Source organism: Sminthopsis crassicaudata, chromosome 4 (genome assembly GCF_048593235.1).
Source record: "Sminthopsis crassicaudata isolate SCR6 chromosome 4, ASM4859323v1, whole genome shotgun sequence".
NCBI classification, from domain to species: Eukaryota; Metazoa; Chordata; class Mammalia; order Dasyuromorphia; family Dasyuridae; genus Sminthopsis; species Sminthopsis crassicaudata.
Genome location: NC_133620.1, coordinates 312,676,917 through 312,698,790, shown reverse-complemented (window position 1 = coordinate 312,698,790; position 21,874 = coordinate 312,676,917). Strand labels below are relative to the sequence as shown.

The window sequence follows — 21,874 nt, the reverse complement described above, 5'->3', positions numbered from 1 at the left end:
GAAGCTAAAAAAAATATGATATTCAAAAATCTGTGTATGAATGGGCGGTGTGTGTGTGTGTGTGCAATATTCTTCTGGTATAGTGATGATGATGCCTCTCTCTCTCTCTCTCTCTCTCTCTCAGAAAGGACAATCCTTAACCTCATCAGGCTCATGGGTACCCGTACTACTACAATATTAGAGAGAGTTGAAAGTCACATTAGTATTTACTCTCATTTCACAGAGGAAGAAAATCATTTTGCTCAAGATAAAAAAAAAAAAAAAAAGATGCTAAGTGGCAGTGTGAAGCGACTGGTCAGCTAGGACAGCACAGTAGGTAAAGAGAATCAGAAAAGACGAGTTCAAATTTGGCTTCAGACAGGTACTAGCTGTATGACCCTGGGCAAGGCACTTAACCCTGTTTGCCTCAGTTTCCCCATTTGTAAAATGAGCTAGAAAAGGAAATAGCAAGCCACTCCAATATCTTTGTTAAGAAAAACCCAAATGGAACAAAGTGAGACACAATGGAAATGATTGAACAACAGCAGCTAAATCAGAACTCTAAACCCAGACCCTATAATTCCATGTCCAAAGCTTTTGTCAACTATTCAGACTCTTCCCCAGGCCCCCAAGAAGTGTTGGTGCTCCATCCACTCCAACTGATGTGGGAGGGGTGTCATCAAGTCATTGACACTGTCAGCACAGAACAATTTGCTAAGTAGAGAAATGTTGAGCAGCAAATGGATCATTAAGAGATATCTATGTGCAAAGTATTGGTGCTCTGTACTGGTTTACAAAAACAACAACAAAAAAAATGGAACAGGCTCTGCCTAGAAGAAATGTATGTTCTACTGAGATAACAATATGTTCACAGATAAGTATAACAAAAGAATTTATAATAATAATGCAACATAATCCAGTATCTTTGTCTTAGTCCTAGGCAAAGTCCTAGGAAAGAAAAAAGTAAACCTAGTTTAAAAAAAAAAAAAAAAAAAAAGCTCCATTCAAATGGACCCATGAAGATCCCTAGAGTTAAACACTTCACTCTCTTCATATTCTTTAAAAATAAGTCCCCACAATGCATAGGGGAGCTTATCAAAGAGAAATGACATCATTAAATTCTTAACAAACTTTACATATTAAGTTTCATTCAGTTTAACATGCAGGGGAAGAAATGGTCTTGGGTTTAGAAGACCTAAGAGCCTCTTGCACTGGCTATATATACTGTCCTGTACTGACTATAAGACCTTGAGCAACTCAATAGGGGCTCGTTTCTTGGGAATAACCTTATAAAAACCTTATAAGTTGGTTAAAGTTTCAGAATCGGAGAGGTTTCAGAGGTTTCGATCTAACCTCTTCCTTCAAATCTCCCCTAACAAAGAACAGTCATTTTACTATATCTCAGTCAAGCAGTGGTCAGGAAATTCCTTCTTAGATTGAGCAGCAATCTACTTCTGCAATTCCTTCCCATGGATTTCTCCAAAGGCTGCTCAAGCAGCATTTGTGCTTGGAGGAAAGGAATTAACTGTTTGTTCTTTTGCATGTTCTTTCACTACCTTGTCCTAATTTTCTCTCAGATTTTCCCATTTAAGACCAAAATCAGTTCTAAATAATCCTACCTCAGCCTTCTTAAGAACAGACAGAAGGTATAAGAACTAGCGAAAATGTGTGAATTTTCAAGAAACCAAGAGAACCATCAATGGCGAACTCCTGTTTTTCTTCCAAAAGGAAGAAATTTCAAACAAGAGAGCATGGAGATGTCACCCTTAAACCTCCTGCCACAATCCCAAGGCAATTTTATGTCAGAGAGCCTGGGATAGAAAAAGTGGAAGTAACAGGATGCTGTAAAAATGAATGAATTACCCCAGGACATTTGGGCTTAGATTTCAGGAGCAGATGGTACTCTCTGCTCATAATGATCTATACTTTTCTAAATAACTCCATGTGGCAAAGTGCCCCCCTCAAGTTACATCCTCAAAGTGAGGGGATTCATTTTGGCATGGCAAACACTTTGTCCCCCAGCTTTCTAGGAAAAGAAAATAGAAAAAGCCAATCTCCCTTCACTCCCAGAAAGGAAAATACATCAACAAAAAAAAATCACAAATTTTCAAAAGAGAACAAAGATGTAAGGATCTCTTTGCTTAAGGGATAGTTTAAAAGTCAAATTTAAATAAAACAGCCTCTCTCCCTCAAAAACTGGAGGTTCCCTAGATGAACCTCCTCTTGTTCTAAAAGCAAAGTAAGGGACCAATTCTTGGGAAGTTTTTTTCTTGCTTTACCAAATGACAAAAAGCTAAAAAAAGTCATTTCCAAATTGAAATATTCTACAAGAAGAAAAATACCAACAGGAGAAATTAAACTACTGAGTTCATTTGACCAAATATTTACAAAGAGATAACTATAATCATACAAAGACCTTTTCTTTTCTGCTACAGAAAATCTGGTCCTAGAGTTGAAAGCAAATTCCCCCATCTCCCAATGACTCAGCCTGCAGCAGGCACAGTCCTCAAAGTAGGCTAAACTGTCTTGCAACTGGCTCTTCTGACCTTTCTCATTTCAAGAATGAAAGGCACAAGGCTTCCTGCTTTCTGCTCAGTGCTACTCCTCCGCCGGCAAAAAAGCTCACCAAACTCCAGGTTTCTACCTGTCTCAGCCCCCCCTCCTCATCACCCCCTGGTAGCCTCTGGTCAGAGATGAGAACCTAACAATCTGGAGACCCACAAGGTAACAACTGGAATTATTAAAAAGAACAAAGGGATTGTGTAGACTTACCCAAGCAGCGGTAACTCTGTATCCCACTGGATATGTAGAGAGACTAGTCCCACCCACTCCCGGGTCACATGGCTCCGAGCCTAGTAAATGATCAAAGGGGCTTTGTGGCCGCTCAGAACAAGGAGACTCCCCAAGTGCAGCCGAGAGAGGTAGGGAAGCAAGCAGTGAGGAGATTCAATGGGCAGCTACAAGGGGGAGAAAATCTTGGCTGGAAGGGAGGAATCCCTGAAAGGGAGAAGGAAGAAACTGCTTCTATGTAGCTTTTTTTTTTCTCTCTCTCTCTCTCTCCCAGCGCGAGGAAAAAAAGCTCTGAAAAGACCTGAATCTTCTCCCACTCTGCCAAATAAACTTCCAAGTCCCCCGCAGGGCTAGAGAACCAGGCTGGGGGGTGGGGTGTTACCTAAGCAATATGACCATAAAGGAATGCTACTGATCCCCCTCTTCTCTCTGTGTGGGTGGAGGTGTGTCTCAAGTATTAATCAATTCGCCTTGATAAAATGGAAAGAGTGGGTAGAACTTGGATAACCAGGGACTCAGTTTCCTTATCTGTCAAAGAGTCTAGCACTACATTTTTCAAACATTTATATAATCTCTGATGTGACTTCCAAATTTAGATTTAGAGCTGGATGATCTAAGACCTTTAAAATCAACTTCGTTTTACGGATGAGGAAACAGAGAAGTTAGTAAGTGGCAGAACTAGGTTTTAAAATGAGGTATTATCATCTAAGGGTTTTTCCAGATGAATTTCATACATTCATTCACCTATTTTATAACTGGGAAGGGAAAATTCCAAATGTATGACTAGTGCAACTCTGGGGGAAATGACCCAAGAAAGACAAGTTTGGGAGTAGGAGACCCACAGAAGGACCTATATGTGTATGGGGAAGGACAGATTTCAAACCACCACCATCCCACCTCAGTTAATGCAATCACATTGGCATTCAAAGACCTATATAACCTACCTCTCTTCATTGCTATTCGAAGACCTTCAAAACCTGACCCCCTCATATCTTTCTAGTATTCTTTATACCTATTTTCCCTTACATACTCTGTCATTTAGTGTCACTGCCTTTTTTGCACAAGACACTTCATTTCCTAACTCTGAGAACTGTCCCTGGTTGCTCCCCATGCTTGGAATTCTCTCCCTCCTCATCTGTCTCCTAGTTTCCCTGGCTTCATTTGAATATCAGCTAAAATCTCATTTTTCTACAAAGAGCCTATCCCACTCCTTTATGCTAGTGTCTTCCCTCTGTTAATTATCTACAATTCACTTTGTAAATATTCTGCTTAAACTTAGGGGTTTTTTTGTGTTGGTTTTTTTTTTTTTTTAATGTCTCCTGATAAATGTCAGAGTGATATGGTGGTGGTGTTTTGTTTTGTTTTGTTTGGGGGGGGCTGCCTTATTTTGTATCCCCAGAATGACAGCAGTCACCTAAATAAGGCCACTAGGTGGTGGAGTAGATATAGTGCAGACCCTGGAGACAGGAGGACCTAAGTTCAAATCCAGCCAGAAACACTTCCTAGCTATGCAACCCTAGACAAGTCACTTAATTCTTGTTTGCCTCAATTCCTCATTTGTAAAATGAGCTAGAGAAGGAAATGGCAAACCACTCCAGTACCCTCGCCAAGAAACCCCAAATCGGGTCATGAAGAGTCTAAAATGAAATCATTCAACAAGTCACCTAATAAATGCTAGTCATTGACAGAGGGAAACTGCAGAATGTAATTAATCTAAGAAAGAAATTTTCCATCCCACTTCAACTGATATGATAAAATGAAATAAATGAATGAAAAAATCAGATTAGTAATGTAATCACAAAGCATAAAATAGCTGTTAAGGAATTTTCCTACAAGTCCACTGTAAAATGTAAAATGTGAATAAGTCTTTAGTCAAATTAAGAGTGGCTTTGGCCACCGGATAAAGGATAATTACATCACATAGGAAATTTCTATGTTGGTGACTAAAAACATCAGCTTACTCCCTTGGTAGTATGTCTAAAACAGCAAGCCAGTCTAGCAGTAGAGCATGTTAGTTTCTAGATTTGGAGCCAGACTGGAGAAGAACCGTGTCCTTGAAAAGAACTATTGAGGGTTAGAAGGAGAAGAGGACTCTGTCTCCTTCCTTTTCCCCCTCCCCCACTGACCAATTGGAGATATTAGACCAGGAAGACACAATGTATCCCATGGGATACATCTCAGAAATACTGAGGCTAGATATAGATGAAGAAAGTTACCAAAGGAAAAAGACAACTTCAAGGAATGCAATCTCACATGGTGGGGAGAAGTGCCTCCTATGGATTCAAGAAAGAACTTGACCTGATTGGTGCACAGGGCTCTACGTTAGTGTCACCATTTTTTCTTTCATTTTTGCTATGTTTAGCAACTGTGTTGCTAAAATATGTTATTGCTCAACTCCAGTGAAGTGGCAGGGAGGGTAGTCATTAAAAAAGGGGGAGGCATATGAATTTGGGGTGATACAATGATAGATTTCCTATTTTTTTAAATTTGTGAGCAATATTTCATATCATACCCAACAGTAGAGTTTTTTTAACCTTTTATGTCATAAATCCCTTTAGAAGTCTAATGAAAACTATGAATCACTTTTAAGGATAGATAAAATATTTAGGATTACATAGAAAATGTACATGGAAATATGGTTACAAAACATTTAAAAAAAAAAAGTTCCTAGACCCCAGGTTGAGAACAGTAATTTTGAGAAATTCAGAACACAACCAGTGCTCATTTTCAATTTCTCCACAACGACTTTCAGAGTCGCACTCAGACGCTGTGGAAAACTCCTTCCCAATCATACCAGAAAGTAATGAGCATTGGACGGGCGACTTGTACAGAGCACCACCTAGTGGACAACATAGATATACTCCCTCACTGGATAATTAATATAGTGACACACTGCCTTTTTGTAGGTTTAAGGAAGACATGAATAGATTTGGCCTACAACTATAATATCTCATGTTAGAGGTTATATGCAGTTATATTCTAAGTATAACATTGAAATGATATAATATCTATCACATCCAAATGAAACCTACTTCTAGGCAATTTCTAGTTCTGCTCTCAAGGCCCAGCAGAACAAGCCTAATCTTTCTTCCACATAATAGGTCTTCAAACACTTAGCAATAGCTACCATGTCCTCATGTCTTCTATAGGTTATGTATCTTTGGTTTCTTTTATTGTTATATATGTTATCAAGTTAGGAGACTGGAAAAATAATATCTTAGAATTAAGGAAGTAAGATACATAGGAAGGTTTTGGGAGAAATGAGTTGTTCTGGACATTTGAGATGCCTATTAGATATGAATATGAAATGAAAAATAGCAAGTTTGTGATGCAGGACTGAATTCAGGAGAAAGAGAGTAAATGTATAGATTTGTGAATCCATATACAAAGAAATTATAATAAAATCCATAGGAACTGATATGGTCAACAAGAGAAAATACCCACGTAGAGAGAAAGACAAAGCCTTAAGGCTCATTCCTCTAAACCTATTCTTTGCCCTCACCAAGATGTTTACTTCTTATATTCTGAAGCATCCTTCCAAGCCATCATTCCTGTGCCTGTCATCATTTTACTTCCTTTTACGAGTCTTGATCCAGTGATTCTCATTCCATATTAAACTATTTCCCTTAAACCTTATCCTGACACCTAACATACCTTGCCAAATCTAAACCTAGGATTACTCCATCTGCTTTCTTTACTTTTCTTAGCAATTAGGAGGAAGTCACTTACCCAAATAGATTAGGTCCTTTTACATTTTATGTAACCTAATCTCACCTACAACAACAACACAAGCAATCTCACAACAACAAAGCAATCCTTTCTCTATCTCACTTCCAACAATAGCTATTCAAAAACTCTTCTCTCCTCTAATCTCCCTCAATTTCTAATCTGAGGAATCGGACATAAAATTTTACAGAGAAAACATATGCCATCAGTAGAAACTCCTCAAATTTTATATGTCTCATAACATGTTGGAAGTATCCCTAATTCTTTTTATTCCAGTCTCTTCTTGTCAGGGTCAATACTTAACCTTTTTCCTCTTGCAGTATGCCTCCAAAGTTATTATCCTTTTGTCTCTCATCTTCAAATCTTTCCCTATCTAGGAATCCCTTCCTTGCTACCTACAAAATACACCTGCCTTCCCCCAACTTTTAAGAAATAAAACCAAAAAAGTCTTCTAAATTATTAAATGTAAAAAGCCTAAAAAAATGGAAAGGATCTAGGTTGTAAAGAGCTTTAAATGCCAAAAAGAAGATATTTGATACTCAGCTAATTGAGCTTATTAAATTGGGGTGAATGTATGTGTGAGAGAGAGAAATATCACTTTGATGGCTGAAATGAAAATGATTTAAGGCCAATTATAATAGTTATAGTAGACTTGGAGAGAAATAAGGAGGGTCTGAATCAGAGTTGTGACTGTGAATGAAAAAAGGAGACAGATTAGATTGGACAAATGACTTAATATGTGAAGTGTGAGAAGGTGAGGATGATATTGAATTGAAGATATAAGTGACAGAATGGTAATATTTTCCCTCTGCTAAATACAATGCATCTTAGAATATCCTTTTAATTACATTATGTTGCCAACTTTCATTAAAGTGGGCTTGAATTTTTATCTCCATTTTTAAAAATTCTAATATCTACTTGGATTATACCATAGATAGTATCAAACTTTAAAAGAAATAATGGCCACTCAGCCAAATATTAGGAATTCTGCATCCCTGTAAATAGCATATTGACTTAGAAAGCCATATATTAACATTATCCATATTCTATTGTTTTTATTAATTTTATTAAATATTTCCCAATTAGTAGAAATGTTATCATTAATTGGCCACATCAGCCTAAACTACAGCATCTATACCCCTCAGAGTCAAGGTGAACCCTAACTTGAGGAAGGAAGGAATTACCACTCACCATTCAGCCCCTATCAGCTACTCATATAAAAGAGCAATCTCATACCTAATCCAACTCCCCCTGTAACATCCATTTGTCACCCACTACTACCCAATATAGCTTCTCTTTTCAATTTTCATCTCCCTGTATTAATCAATCACTGGCATCCCCTCAAACTGTGTCCTGTATCTCTTTCTTTCTCAGCCAAAATCCTTATACTGCCTCTACTTCCTCTCTACCCATTCCTCAACCATTTGTAATCAGGCTTCTGAGCTTTTTAATCAACTAAGATTGCTCAATGGACAAATATGGTAGACCCTTCTGAATCCTCATCATTCTTGACTTACCTGATACATTTGACACTGTAGACCACCTTCTCCCACTGACAATATCTCTTATCTTCATTTTTGTGAGAGAGCAAGGCTGATTTTGTGCAACTTTGCCTCACTTAAATCCAAAGCACAAGTCAAGACATTACTATTTAAATAGACATCATCATGATGTCATTGGTCCTCTTCAGAAATGAAGGACAAAGAGCACACAGAAAGAAGTAGTAATGAGTTAATTTCTGAACACTCAGAAATCAGATTTAAAAGGGAGACTAAGAAGAGGGGTCAGATGAGACAGGGAGGAGGGAGGAAATGATGCACACTCTTTTAAACATTTTTGAATTTGAGATCCTGATTTCACCTGAAACATCCAGGAAAAAAATGGTGATATGGACTGATATAAGGAGTTATGTACATAGAAGTGATAACTGAGCTCACCATATTGATGCTGAATTTATGCTATATACATGACTGACTTTAGACATACTGCAGCTCAAAATTCCCAAATGCAAGTAATCTACTAGTTTCAGAATCCTCAGTAGCCCAGACTATAAAGTAGACCAACATGCTTAGCCAATTAGATTTTTTTAATAAGCAAAACCAGACTTTAAAAAAAACCACATATGACATTAAAAGATCATTTATATTATATGGAGTTACTTTTATAAGTGCTAAGTGTCAAAAGCCCCACCTGATGGGAGACATGTTAGTGCTACATGAAGCAAATGATACGTTTAGAATGATTCTTGGCAAATCATATGCAGCTACACATGGTACAACTTAGAGAACTGTCCACATGTCCAAAGATTTTCATGATTAGTTAAGAAATCAAAATCTTTTTTGCATTCAAAATGGATGAAGCAACAAATGTTCATTGATTACGTATATGCGATATATAACTGAAACCAACATTAAAAGATCTGTTATTTTGCAAACCTATTCATGGCAATTCTATACTAAAATTAATTTTCAATGTGATTGGAAATTTTAAAAAATAATGCAGTGTGGGGGTCTTACATTGAACACAGAATTGACAAAGCTCAATCAATGCCAGAACAAAATTCGGTATTATAAGAAATAGTTTAAAAGATGAACCCTTGTGTAATTTGAGTATATTACATGCTTCATAGTCAAGTATTTATGTAAAGAAATATGAATGATATGTTACAAACAGGTTTTCAAGTTATGAGCACAATCAAGTTTATAAATATATATGTCCACTAAAAAAGGGGTATTTGGAAAATTATAAGATAATCTGAAGATATCATTTTTAAACTATTGTGAAATATGCTGGGGGGAGGGGGTTCCCATCAAAGGGCTTCAAAGGATGTCAGACCTAAAGGAGAAAGTTGTCATTTTTTTTCTTGATAATAATGATGATGAGGTAAATTTATAATAAAAAGCCATCGCTAAAACTTTGTAAATACTTGTTTAAGTGCCACTGTAAATCAATGCAAGGATTTCAAATTTATATTCTGATACATAAAAAATATGATCTATGGATAATAACTTGATAAGCTAATATTTGTGATGTTTCCAATTCAAAAGAAACTTGCCTCTGTAAATAAATCAAGAAATGAATTGCTTATTTCTCATTTGGCTGATTTACACAACTGATTTCAATTTTAAAGACCTAAGTATTTCTAAATATGAATAAATAAGAAACCCAGATGTTATACACTTTACTTTTATTCCTTCTGATAACAAAACTGCCATGTAATAGGAAATTAAAACCAGCCACAGGTGAATAAGGAAGCTAATTGAATTATTGATTAGGCTTATAAAACAATCAATAGAAAAAATCCTCTTTTTGAAGATAGAACAAATAACATTTTCCAAGATCTTTCAAATAATACTGATAGTGACAATAATCATAATTGCTAGTTCATCCAGTAGCTGAGTGTAATCCATTTAATGTCTTAAGCTATGCTAATGAATCATTGGTAATGATAGTCCCATAGGGTTTCCTTGTTCACAATCTGCTTCAGTCTTCTTTGCAGTCTATTGCACAACTTTTGAGGCAAGGAAGCAGGAATTTACACAAAATGAAATGGTTTTAAGGAACAGGAGTTCAGGTAAACTGCTCCAACCATTTTGGAGAATATTTTGAAACTATGACCAAAGAGTTAAAAAATTGTGCATACATTTTGACCCAGCAATGCCACTAGTAGGTTTGTATCCCAAAGAGATCAAAGAAAAAGAAAAAGGACCTATTTGTACAAAAATATTCATAGCAGCATTTTTTGTGGCAGCAAGGAATTGGAAATTGAGAGCATACCTATTAAATGGGAAATAGTTAACAAGTTGTAGTTATATGATTGTAATGGAGAAATGCTGTGCTATAAGAAATGACATATATTATATCTTTTTAATTGTGCCACTATTTTTAGGAGGGAAGACAAGAAATTTGTAGCCAAGGAAAAATAGATTATATATAGAAAAAACCTGACAATTTAAATTTAAAATCTGAAATTCCAATTCTAAAATACATCAAGATGATCTCTAAATAGATGTATAAACAATGAATACTACTAAAGCCAGTAGTGTTTCTGAAGTGATACTCCATATTACTACATAGTACTACATTTTAGCAGTAGCATATAGTTCATACTGTTTTCCAGCACCTAGTAAACCAAACACCAGAGTTAAAATTTGGCGATTATATCTATATCCTTGAGCTAACTAAAACAACATCTTTTTATAAGTATTAATAATTACCTCAAACAGTAATAGCCATAAAAACAGAAGAACCCTGCTTTTTCCTCCGTATAAGTTATTATGTACTGATTCACTGGGATTTATTAATACCAAAATATTCATTGCACAGAAGTAAACAAGTATAATACTAACACTAACAAGTTTGTTTCTGGTAAAATAATTTGATATGTTATTTTACTTTTTATAACTGGTATTAAAAGTTGCCAAAAAATTTAAGAATGAATATCTTATACTACCAGTGATACAATTAGCAAGATTTTCTTCCCCATTAAATGATTATTGCCAAGTCAAAATATAGATAGTTCTTGTTCATCACTGCTTCTGAATAACTTGCGGTTTATGATTTCTTGCCAAATGTACAATGTTTATGGAAAGCTATATGGAAAGATCAAGATATCACATAAACACATTTGCAATTTTGATAAATTTCTTGGTACAAAATGTCCAAACCAACTGAAAAATCTGCTATCTGACATAAGATTTTCTAGGGATGCTTTAATGTTAACTTACATAAAAACTTATGCTTAACAAACACTGAGTTTGCAGACAATCCAAGGGGAAGTGATGCTATTCTGTTTGTTCCAGAACAATAACTCCTAAGCAGATATTAATTTCTCTATGTTTACTTCAACTTAATTGTATTTGATTGAAACATTTAAAAAATCTGCCACTAAAAACCAAAGAAATGACAAGAAGGATGATTTCAGGAAAACCTGGAAACTTATATGAACTGATGCAAAATGAAGTGAACAGAACCAGGAGAACATGTACATAGTAACAGTAATATTATACCAATGATCAGCTGTGGAAGGTTTAGCTATTCTGATCAATACAATGACAATACAGTTCCAAAGGAGCCATTGTGAAAAATGCTATGTATCTCCAGATACAGTTTACAGATGTAATTTTTTAAATATTCTTTGCTTCTAGCTTTTTTTTATTGTGTGGTTTTATTCTTTTTTTGCAACATGGCTAATATGGAAATATTTTTACATGACTTCACATGTATAATTGATATCATATTGTTTGCCTTCTCATTGGGTGGCAGAGGGTTGGGAAGGAGGAAGAGAATTTGGAACTCGAAAAAAATTTTAATGAATGTTAAAAATAAATTTTTGAAAGAAATAGGAGCTAAGAACATCAGATGGCAGAGGAAGTATGGAGGAGTGTAGAAAAGAAGGTTTGAGTGAACTGAGAAAGAAAAGCCCTTGAAATGACTTGGTGGCAAAGAAAGTTTGGGAGAAAAGGGGAAGAGGCTGTAATAAGTAATCTAAGGCCAACAGAAGAAATATTTTAATATGCTATAGAAAAAAAAGTTACTATTATATTCTGAAGACTATATTGCAGTAGCCTCTATTAGTTTCTCCTTGTCTCAGCTTTCTTTTTTTCTCCAATCTATCCTCCACACAGATGGCAAAGGCTATTTCCTGTTACACAAACCTATACCCAGTGTTATGTTCTGGACCTTCCTCTTTTTTTAGAAAGGCCTGCTATCAGAAAAAAACTGAGTTCAAATCCAGCCTCAAACTAGCTATGTAATTAATCTTAGGCAAGTCATAAACCTATATTTGCCTCAATTTCTTCAACTGTAAAAAGAAAAAAAAAGATAATAAAAACTATTTGCTAGAGTTGCTGTGAGGATAAATAAAATAGTATTGCTAAAGCATTTAGCAAAGATGCTATCTAAATACTAGTTATTATTACTATCTGTTAATACTTTCTCACTTGATGAACTTATCAACTCCCATGGGTTCAATTGTTATCTCAATGGAGATGATTTCCAGTTCCAGTCCCATATCACTATCTGACAAATGGACATTTCAGAATAGATTGGCATCTCAAACTCAAGATATCCAAAACCAGAAATCATTAATTTTCTAACCAAACCCAATTCTCTTCTGTGTTATTATTTAGGGCAACACCATACTCTTGCTCCCTAATCTTTACAAATTTAATGTCGTCCTTGAGTTTTTTACTTTTCACTTAATCTGAATCTCCAATCAGTTGCTAAATTTTATTTCCACATCTCTCATATCTATCTCCTTCACTCTACTTACATAGTCATCCCTTAAGTTCAGACCCTTAGCTCCTCTCATTTGGATTATCGCAAAAGCCACCTAACTTTCTCTCTCAAGTCTCTCCTTTATCCTATCTTTTCTGCATACTACTTCCATGCATAAAAGTTTACTTACATAAAAGTTGGACTACATCATTCCCCTTAACTGAACTCTAGTAATTCCCTAATGATTTCAGAATTAAATATAAACTCCTCTTTGGTATTTAACATCATTCACAATATCTTGGCAACTTGTTTTCCAGACTTCTTATATATTACTCTCTCTTCTGCACTCTATAGGTTAGTTAAACCACCGTTCTTACTATTCATTGTATAAGATGGTCAATCTCCTGCTTCCTGGATTTTGCAATAGCTCTATGCCATATCTGCAACATACTCTCTTTTCATCTCTGTAAAGAATTCCTGGTTTCCTTTGACACTCAGCTCAGATTCAATCTTGTGTATGAAGTCTTTTCTGATTTCCTTAGCTCACAGTGCACACAATTACCTTTGTTTCATTTGGTATTTCTATATTCTGTAAGAGGCCTAGGTGTGTATGGACCTAGCCTTGGAGCTCAAAGACTTGAATTCGAGTCTTACTGTTGAAATATACAGACTGTGTATATTTTTCACGTGTGTATATATATATATATATATATATATATATATATATATATATATATATATATGTATATAAATATTATTTCCATATTCTGTATCTTTTTATTTATGTATATGTTTACCCTGACAGAGCATAAGCTCCTTGAGGGTACAATTTATTTTTATATTTCCCAAGTAACTGGCAAAGTACTTGGTCCAAAGCAGACATTTAATAAATACTTGTTTATTACTAGTGGGGGAACTTCCAAATAGCTGAAACCACAGATCCATTTCTGTTTTTCAGAGATTTATTTGTTTGGTTTCAATTTAGCTAAATTCTTAAATTTATGAAACAAGTCACAGAAAGCTTAAGATATTTATTTGAAAAAAATATATATTAAAAGATATTCAATATACTGCAAAAAATCATTACTAGCTTCCAGACCCAAATATCAGGGAATGCAACTTTTTCACCATGAAGTTTTTATTTGACAAGTATTACCAAAATAAACAAAAAGTCTCTAAAATCTTTTCCCCTAAATACATATGCCAACATTTTTCCCCACACAATGGTTTTTGTGGTTATCTGTCTGAAAAGTGCTTAATTAAGAGAAATGCCAAACTTAATAAAGATGTTATATATTTTTCTCTAACAAAAAACAAGTATCCCAAATTTGTCGATCTTTCCCGTGATGACAAATGGATGTCATTAATACAACTTAATGATATTTTCAAATCATATTTTGATGTAAATATTTTTAAAGATTATTGATATCTTTTGTTTTAAATCACCTTCATTTTTTTCCTGTATAAATATTTATTAAGTACCTGTTATGTGACAAAAACAAAGGATACAAAAGAGATTTTAAAGAAAGGAAAGAGACCTGTATGTACAAGAATGTTTGTGGCAGCCCTCTTTGTGGTGGCCAGAAACTGGAAACTGAGTGGATGCCCATCAATTGGAGAATGGCTGAATAAATTGTGGTATATGAATATTATGGAATATTATTGTTCTGTAAGAAATGACCAGCAGGGTGATTTCAGAAAGGCCTGGAGAGACTTACATGAACTGATGCTGAGTGAACTGAGCAGGATCAGGAGATCATTATATATTTCAACAACAATACTATATAATGATCAATTCTGATGGACGAGGCCCTCTTCAACAATGAGATGAACCAAATCAGTTCCAATAGAGCAGTAATGAACTGAACCAGCTACACCAAGGAAAGAACTCTGGGAGATGAATATGAACCACTACATAGAATTCCCAATCCCTCTATTTTTGTCCACCTGCATTTTTTATTTTCTTCACAGGCTATTTCAAAGTCCGATTCTTTTTGTACAGCAAAATAACTGTTTGGACATGTATACATATATTGTATTTAACTTATACTTTAACATATTTAACATGTATTGGTCAACTTGCCATTTGGTGGAGGGGATGGGGAGAGGAGGGGAAAAGTTGGAGTAAAAAGTTTTGCAATGCTGAAAAATTATCTATGCATATATCTTGTAAACAAAAAGCTATAATAAAAAAAAAAACTAAGGATACAAATAATCACGACCTTCAAAAGGTTTACAAGTCTACTGGAATGTTATGTCTCATCTTCATTTCACAATTGTTGTTTAGTTCTTAGAGTAGTGAGGTGGCGCAATGAATAAAGTGCAGGACCTAAAGTCAGGAAAACCTGAGTTCAAGTTTGGCCTCAGACATGTAACTAGCTGTGTGACTCTGGGCAAGTCATTTAATCTTGTCTGCCTCAGTTTCCTCATCTATCAAATGAGTTGAAGAAGGAATGGAGTTAAAAGAGTTGGACATAAGTGAAAAATGACTAAAATAACAACATTCGCTTCACAATATGCCACAATATATCTCTTATAATAAAAGATTTTAAAAGGCCCAAAAACATAGCTGAGTAAAACTAACCAACAAATCAATTAAGTTTGATAGTATATAAAGTGTCCCATATACATAGTCATCCAACACTCCAAGAGGAGATAGATTCCCAAATCTCTTCTAGGCTATTTGGTTAAACAGCACATAGTTTCATATTTATTATTGTTATTTATCATTCTATTTGCATATCTATAAACACTCTGTGTATTTCCTGTATTTGCGTACTTCACTTTGTATCAGTTAATATAAATTTTCTTTCTTTCTTTTTTTTTTTTTTTTTTTTTGGCCAAAGAAATTTGGGTTAAGTGACTTGCCCAGGATGACATACTAATAAGTTCTCCTGACTCCAGGGCCAGTGCTCTTTCCATTATTCTATGTAGCTGCCCCAATATAAGTTTTCCTATCACTCTGTGTATTCTTCACATTCAGTTTCTTACATATTCCATCATATTCATAATATCACAATCTATTTATCTTTTCCCTACTCAATAGGCAACATTATTTTCATTTCTTAGTTACTACAAACTGGATTGCTATAAACATTTTGGTATATACTGGGTCCTTCATTCTTTCTTTGGCCTACTTAGAAATTATGCCTAGCAGGAGAAGTTCTGGATCAAAAGGTATGGGCTTTTTAGTTACTGTTTTGTATAATGCCAAATTGCTTTCCAAAATGGCTGGAACAATTCACAATTTCACCAAATGTGAGTGCCTTTCCATCTCTCCAACACTGACCATTCATACCATTTATCTTTTTTTTTCCCCTAACTTACCGAATGTGCCATTTTTCTATAATTAGTTATTTGGTACAATCTTTTCTGTGATTGTTAATAGTTAGAAAAATTTGTTCATATCCTTTAGCCTCTGGATCTACTCACTTTTGGAGTTTTATATTTGTTAGTTCCTTAAATATTTTGGATGTCAGACAAAGGTGACATTTTAACAATGAATGAGACAGTAACTGCTTTCTATAAAAACTCACGTTATGGAGAAAACATTTTGCAAACAGATGTTTGAAAATGTTTTCATCATCATGTGATTTTGTTGCAGAAAACAATTCCTTTGAAAACTCATTTCTGCACGCTTTTTAAAACCTAGGAAAAAAATTCTAACCTATTTAAAGATCTTCCAAATGAAAAGATTCAGTAGAAGTTTTTAATACCACTGATTAGAAATATTTTGTCTTTATATTTCCAGGATTTTAGCACAGTGTCTGGTACATAGTAAACACTTAATAAATGATTACTGGTGGAATAACACAATACCTTCAGATTAGTTTGAAAAAAAGAACTATTGATATTAGACAAGGTAGAAATTTACTAGCCAACAAAAACCTTTACATAATTGTTAGATGATGATGAAAAATGAATATCATGATTGAGTAAGCATAGGCAATGGTTCACTTCTTCCATTTGTTGGTATACATCTTTGTGAGGTATCTTTTTCAGCTATGAAAGCCATGTATGAATTAAGGTGAATTTTAAATATATACATGGCTACAAATTATAACTATATGAATACTGGAAATGTCTAATCAAACTATTTTTTCTTTGATGATAGCTGTTTCCATTAAAAAAAAAAAAAAAAAGTTTAGTAACCTCTGAATTAGAGGTACAAAATGAGATAAGAAACATGTTCATATATGGCCAGTATGGCGAATTGTTTTGCTTGACCAAATTTATTTGTTACAAGGTAGGGCAAGTTTAGAAGAAAGAGAGGGAGAAAGGGGGGAAGAAAAGGGGAGAGGGAGGAAAGAGTACAGGAAGGAAAGGAAGGAGAAAGTCAAATTTAGAAAAAATCAGGAAGGGACACAACAGGGCAATTTTGTTAAATTCAATATATACTTTAAAAATTATTTAGCAGAATATCATGGTTTTGTTTGTATGCTTATTTTTGTTCTTTTTATGCTGACAGGTTTATTTGTTGATGATTATTAAAATCAAATTAGAAAAGAAAATTGATATTTTAAAAATAAAAGAATATATGATTACAGAATGTCATTACCATTTATCATTATTTCATTGATTTTTAAAGCATAGAATGAATTGAACTAACCTGCCAAAATTTGCTTTAAATTTTTTGTTATTGTTGAAGTAAACTATCTAAACAATTTACTATGATAACAGATCGAACAATCAAAAAAGTCCTTTAAAACAGGCAATAGCAGAAGTTGGTTTTGTAAGTTTGCAAATGTGCGTGTGAAGACTAAGAAATTACTCATTTCCACATCTGCACAGCTGGACCCCTGGGAAAAGAAGCTGTGCTACTTCGTATTTGGAACTCAGCCTCTTTATGTCTGAATGGGGCCAGTATTTGCTAGTCCAGGCAGAAAGAGATGAATCAGTTCACTTCCATAAAATGTGTAGGCTATAGGTTTACCCGCTGAAGTAAAGAATGAGGTTAGGCAAAACTGAGTAAACATTTAAGGGAGATAAAATATCCCAGATCAAATACTAAGAATTTCACCTTCCCCTACTGAGCCTTGGACTAGCAAACTGGAGATATAATTCTAGGGTTGATTCTGCCATTACCTATTTGTGTGACCCTTGGAGTCACAAGTCACTTCTCTGGGCCTCATCTTTAAAATGAAATGGTGATTTATCCATCATTTACAATGTACCAGGTGCTCTAAGCACTGGGCTTGCAAAAAAGAGCAGCAACATATCTGCTGCCTTTAAAGAACTCACAGTCTAATAAGGAAGAGGCAGGCTCTGGAGCTACTTTTCAACCCCCCTTACAGTGGCAAATAAGAGGAAAGAGACTACATAATCTCTTCAGGGATTAAAGGGTGTCTTTCTAATTCTAGAATTCATAAATTCTAGCCAATGTATTTTTTCTATGATTATCAGTTGATAGTAGTCAGCCAGATTTAATTAGCTTGTAGAAATATTTTACTAAAGTGAAAAGGGTAAGAAAAGTTGATTTTGAAAAATGCTCCCTCCCTTATCCACCACCAAATCTGTGTGACATCTAGAGGGAAGTGGGTTCATGCTTACAATACTCTGGCAAAAGAAGTAGCTCATGCCTAAGCCCTCAAGAACCTTTAGGTTTTGTGCTAGGATCTTAGTTGAAATTTGAAACCTTCTTTTCTCAACATAGTTTGATTTCAACCCCTGATGCAGAAGCTGTCACCCATCCTCACTATTCAGAGACATTACTAAGACATATATATCTGGTCAGGATTGTTGCTTCATCATTGTTGAAGGACTATCATTTTCATACTCCCTCTTGGCTAAATTCCAGAATGTGCTAACCACTGTGAAATTATTATAAAAGAGATAGCTGTGATGTCAAGGCTGTTTTTCATACACACACACACACACACACACACACACACACACACACACACACACACACACACATCCCAATCATAATTCTCCATTTTCTTTTCCAAAATGTAGCTGTTCTGCTGCCAGTCACTTTTCATAGTTTCATCAATGGATCTGCTTTCACCTTAATCATAAAAAATACCTGACTTTAAAGCACAAAAATGAGGGATCCCATGCTGGGAACTCTATCAGGGAGAGGCCCTACACAGCAGGATTCATCTTTTTCTCTCTTTGCCCTGAGGCCTCATGGAGTGGAAGAACTTAATTAGTACCATACCATGAGAACTGGAGGTAAAAGAGGAAAAAAAATTAAAAAGATGCAAAATAAAAGATTAGCCTTTTTGCCTGGGTCAGAGAGAGGAAAAATTCAAAAGAAACACTGAGAAAAAGACTGAGTGGGTGGGTCTGTATTCCCGGCAGACTCTAGGATCGGAGGAGGGAGGTTTATGTTCCCTGATGATAAAGCTGCTTTGACATTTCCTCCTTTTTCTTTTGGTGGAGACAGGAATATTTATTCTTCTGTCTCTTCATGTTATGGGACATTCTGGTTTCAGATGTCTAACTTCATCCAAATGACTCCTTTGGGATAAAGCTCTTCTTTCAAGGACGTAAAATCTAGCCTATGAATTTTAATCCAATCTCAAAATGATAAAGAAGGCGTTATTTTAGAATGGCTACTCTCCTTGTAATTGGTAAAAAATAATTTTCAACAATTCAATTAAACAGCCTTTAATTAAGTGCCTACTCTATGCACAAAACTGTGCTAGATGCTGGAAATAGAAAAACTAAAATCAAAATGGTGTCTGCCTTTTAAAAAGCTACAGTATTTTATCAGTCACTGAACAGCTAAGTATAAGTCAGTCACATGTGTATGTTAGGTTACAATTATTGGTTACAAAATCTCTACTAATAAGGTGTCATTTTACTACAGATGCTTGAATTTCATGTTTGCTACAAATAATTTTAATTCCTCAACTACTCTATTCTATAGCATCTATATCAAATGTGCTTCAGTGTTATAGTCTTCATCATGACTTTAATGTCACATCATTGCCGGGGATTTATATTGTGTTGTTCCTGAGGGCAGAATGGGGATAAATGAGTGAAAATTATAGCTAAATACTCTTCCACCTACTCCTGCTACTGTTGCTGCTACATGATCCAAACTGGATCTTTCAAAGCTAGCTTTCTGGAAAGAGTTAAGTTACTGGGCTCTATACTCCCTTCACCTTGCATCTTCAGCTTCATGGTGGCTATTTTCCATTCTGTTCCCTTTGTGACAACCTCTCCTATTTTTCCCTACCACTACCCCTATATCTCTTTCTCTGAGAATAATAACAATGAAAACCACACTACATATTGCCTCTTTAAAGACTGTGTTAATGGACATGCTCTACTTTTCCTTTTGCCTCCCAGACCACAATGGGACACCACTGATATTGGTTGAGGTAAACTGAGGTCTCTTTGAATTATGTGAATGCAGAGAATTCCTGAATTTCAGATGGCAAACACACCTAAAGGGGGAAAAGTAATTAACTAATTCACCCTGAAGAATTGTATCCTTTACAAAATATAACTCTGGCACACCACACCAGCTCTCAGCCTCAGAGAGGAGAGAGTGATATAGAAAGAATGAGGTCCATAAGTAGAAACCTAATCACCTTCCAGAAATAATGCTTGATTCCAGGTTGGAATAATGAAACAGGATTTCCTACTCTCATTATATTTATTGGGTTACTTCTCCAAAAAAACCAATGAATTTAGAATTGAAGACCTGGGTTCAAAATAAAATTCTTACTTGTTGTTAATTTGAGTAACTAGGTGACACTGTAAATAGAATGCCAGACCTGAAATCAGAAAGATTCATCTTCAACTCTGGCATCAGACATCTATTATCTACGTGACCCCAAGTCACATAGATTAACCCAATTTGCCTCCATTTCCTCATATATAAAATGAGCTGCAGAAGGAAATGGTAAACCACTCCAGTACTTTCCAAGAAAACCCCAAAAAGGGTCATGAAAAATCAGCCATGACTGAAAATGACTGAACAACAGTTAAAAAGCTGTTCATTCACTTTTTCATTCATTTCAACAAAATGTTTATTAGTTACCTACTATGTGAAAGGCATTGAGCTAGATATTGAGAATAAAGAAAAAAAATTAGTTTCTATCCTCAAGGAGCTGTGAAGAAATAACATATTTAAAGATAAGTCTATACAAAAAAGAAATATGTACAGAGAGACACAGAGAGAAAGAGAGAGACAGAGACAGGAGGACACAGAAAAAAAGACAGAGAGTGACAGAGATCCAGAGAGACACAGAGAGAGAAACAGGTGCAGAGACAGAGGTAGAGAGAAAGGAAGAAGAAGGAGGGATGTCTTTGCGGTCAAGATAGTTGCATGAAAAATGCAGTGAAGCCCAATTTTTCCACTTATACTCCAACAATGATCTGAAAAGAGCACCAGGTCATACAGTGAGCAAAATACTCAAATAATAAGTTCCTTCATCAGGCTAAACAAAAAGATAACCAGAAGCTTGCAGATATTGGAAGTACAGTTTTGCCAAATAAGATAACATGAATGCAGATAAATAGGCAGGAAGTACTTGACAGAGAAAGTCCCAGCAAGGGGAGGAGATAGGACCCAGAGGGCACAGAAGAGGCTCATATACAAATACATTGAAATTTAGATGGGACTAAAGGATAATAAGGTGCTTACATTCTAACAGAAGAATCATACAGGCAATTAAACAAGACTGAACAGAGGGACTGAGCTTTTGTTTTATTATGTTTTGATGCTCCTAAAAAAAAGGAGAAGTTTAAAAAAAGAGAGAGAAAATGCTAGGAAAGAAAAGAGGAAGAAGGGGGAATTTACTATTTCTCAGAATTAGTGTGATAGAAGAACATGTGAAAATGGAGGAAGAGAAAGTAGGGGTGGATGCCAGACGAACTTCACTTTTACCAGAAATGGACAAGGGAAGGTTGAATATACATAATCTGGTGTAGAAATAAATTATGTCAAAATTGGGAATGGGAGGGGATGTTGGGGGGATGGGGAAAATTAGGAAGGAGAATATTATAGGGGAGGGTAAAGAGGAGGGGGAAATTCTGAAATTAAAAGGAGGGAAGGAAATGTTTTGGTGGAGAAAGTATAACAATGGAGGAAATTAGAAAAAAGTCTTCCCGATTGGGCTGGAAGGAACCAAAGTATTCCAAGAGGTAGATACTAGGAGGGAATGGCTTCCAAGAATGCTCATAAGAAGACACAAGAGGCAGG

The 21,874-nt window shown here is 35.2% G+C and overlaps 1 protein-coding gene across 6 annotated transcripts in view; it reads right to left on the bottom strand.

Annotated features, from left to right (window-relative positions):
- SEPTIN9 (septin 9) overlaps nt 1-21,874 on the bottom strand; it is a 341,706-nt gene that overhangs the window by 75,412 nt on the left and 244,420 nt on the right. The window contains exon 1 of one of the 6 annotated variants that reach the window (XM_074260232.1): nt 2,752-2,905. The exons of the other annotated variants lie outside the window; for them this stretch is intronic. The gene's annotated coding sequence lies outside the window, so the exon portion shown is untranslated. Of the gene's footprint in view, nt 1-2,751; nt 2,906-21,874 lie in introns of those variants that run through there. 6 annotated transcript variants of the gene reach the window in all.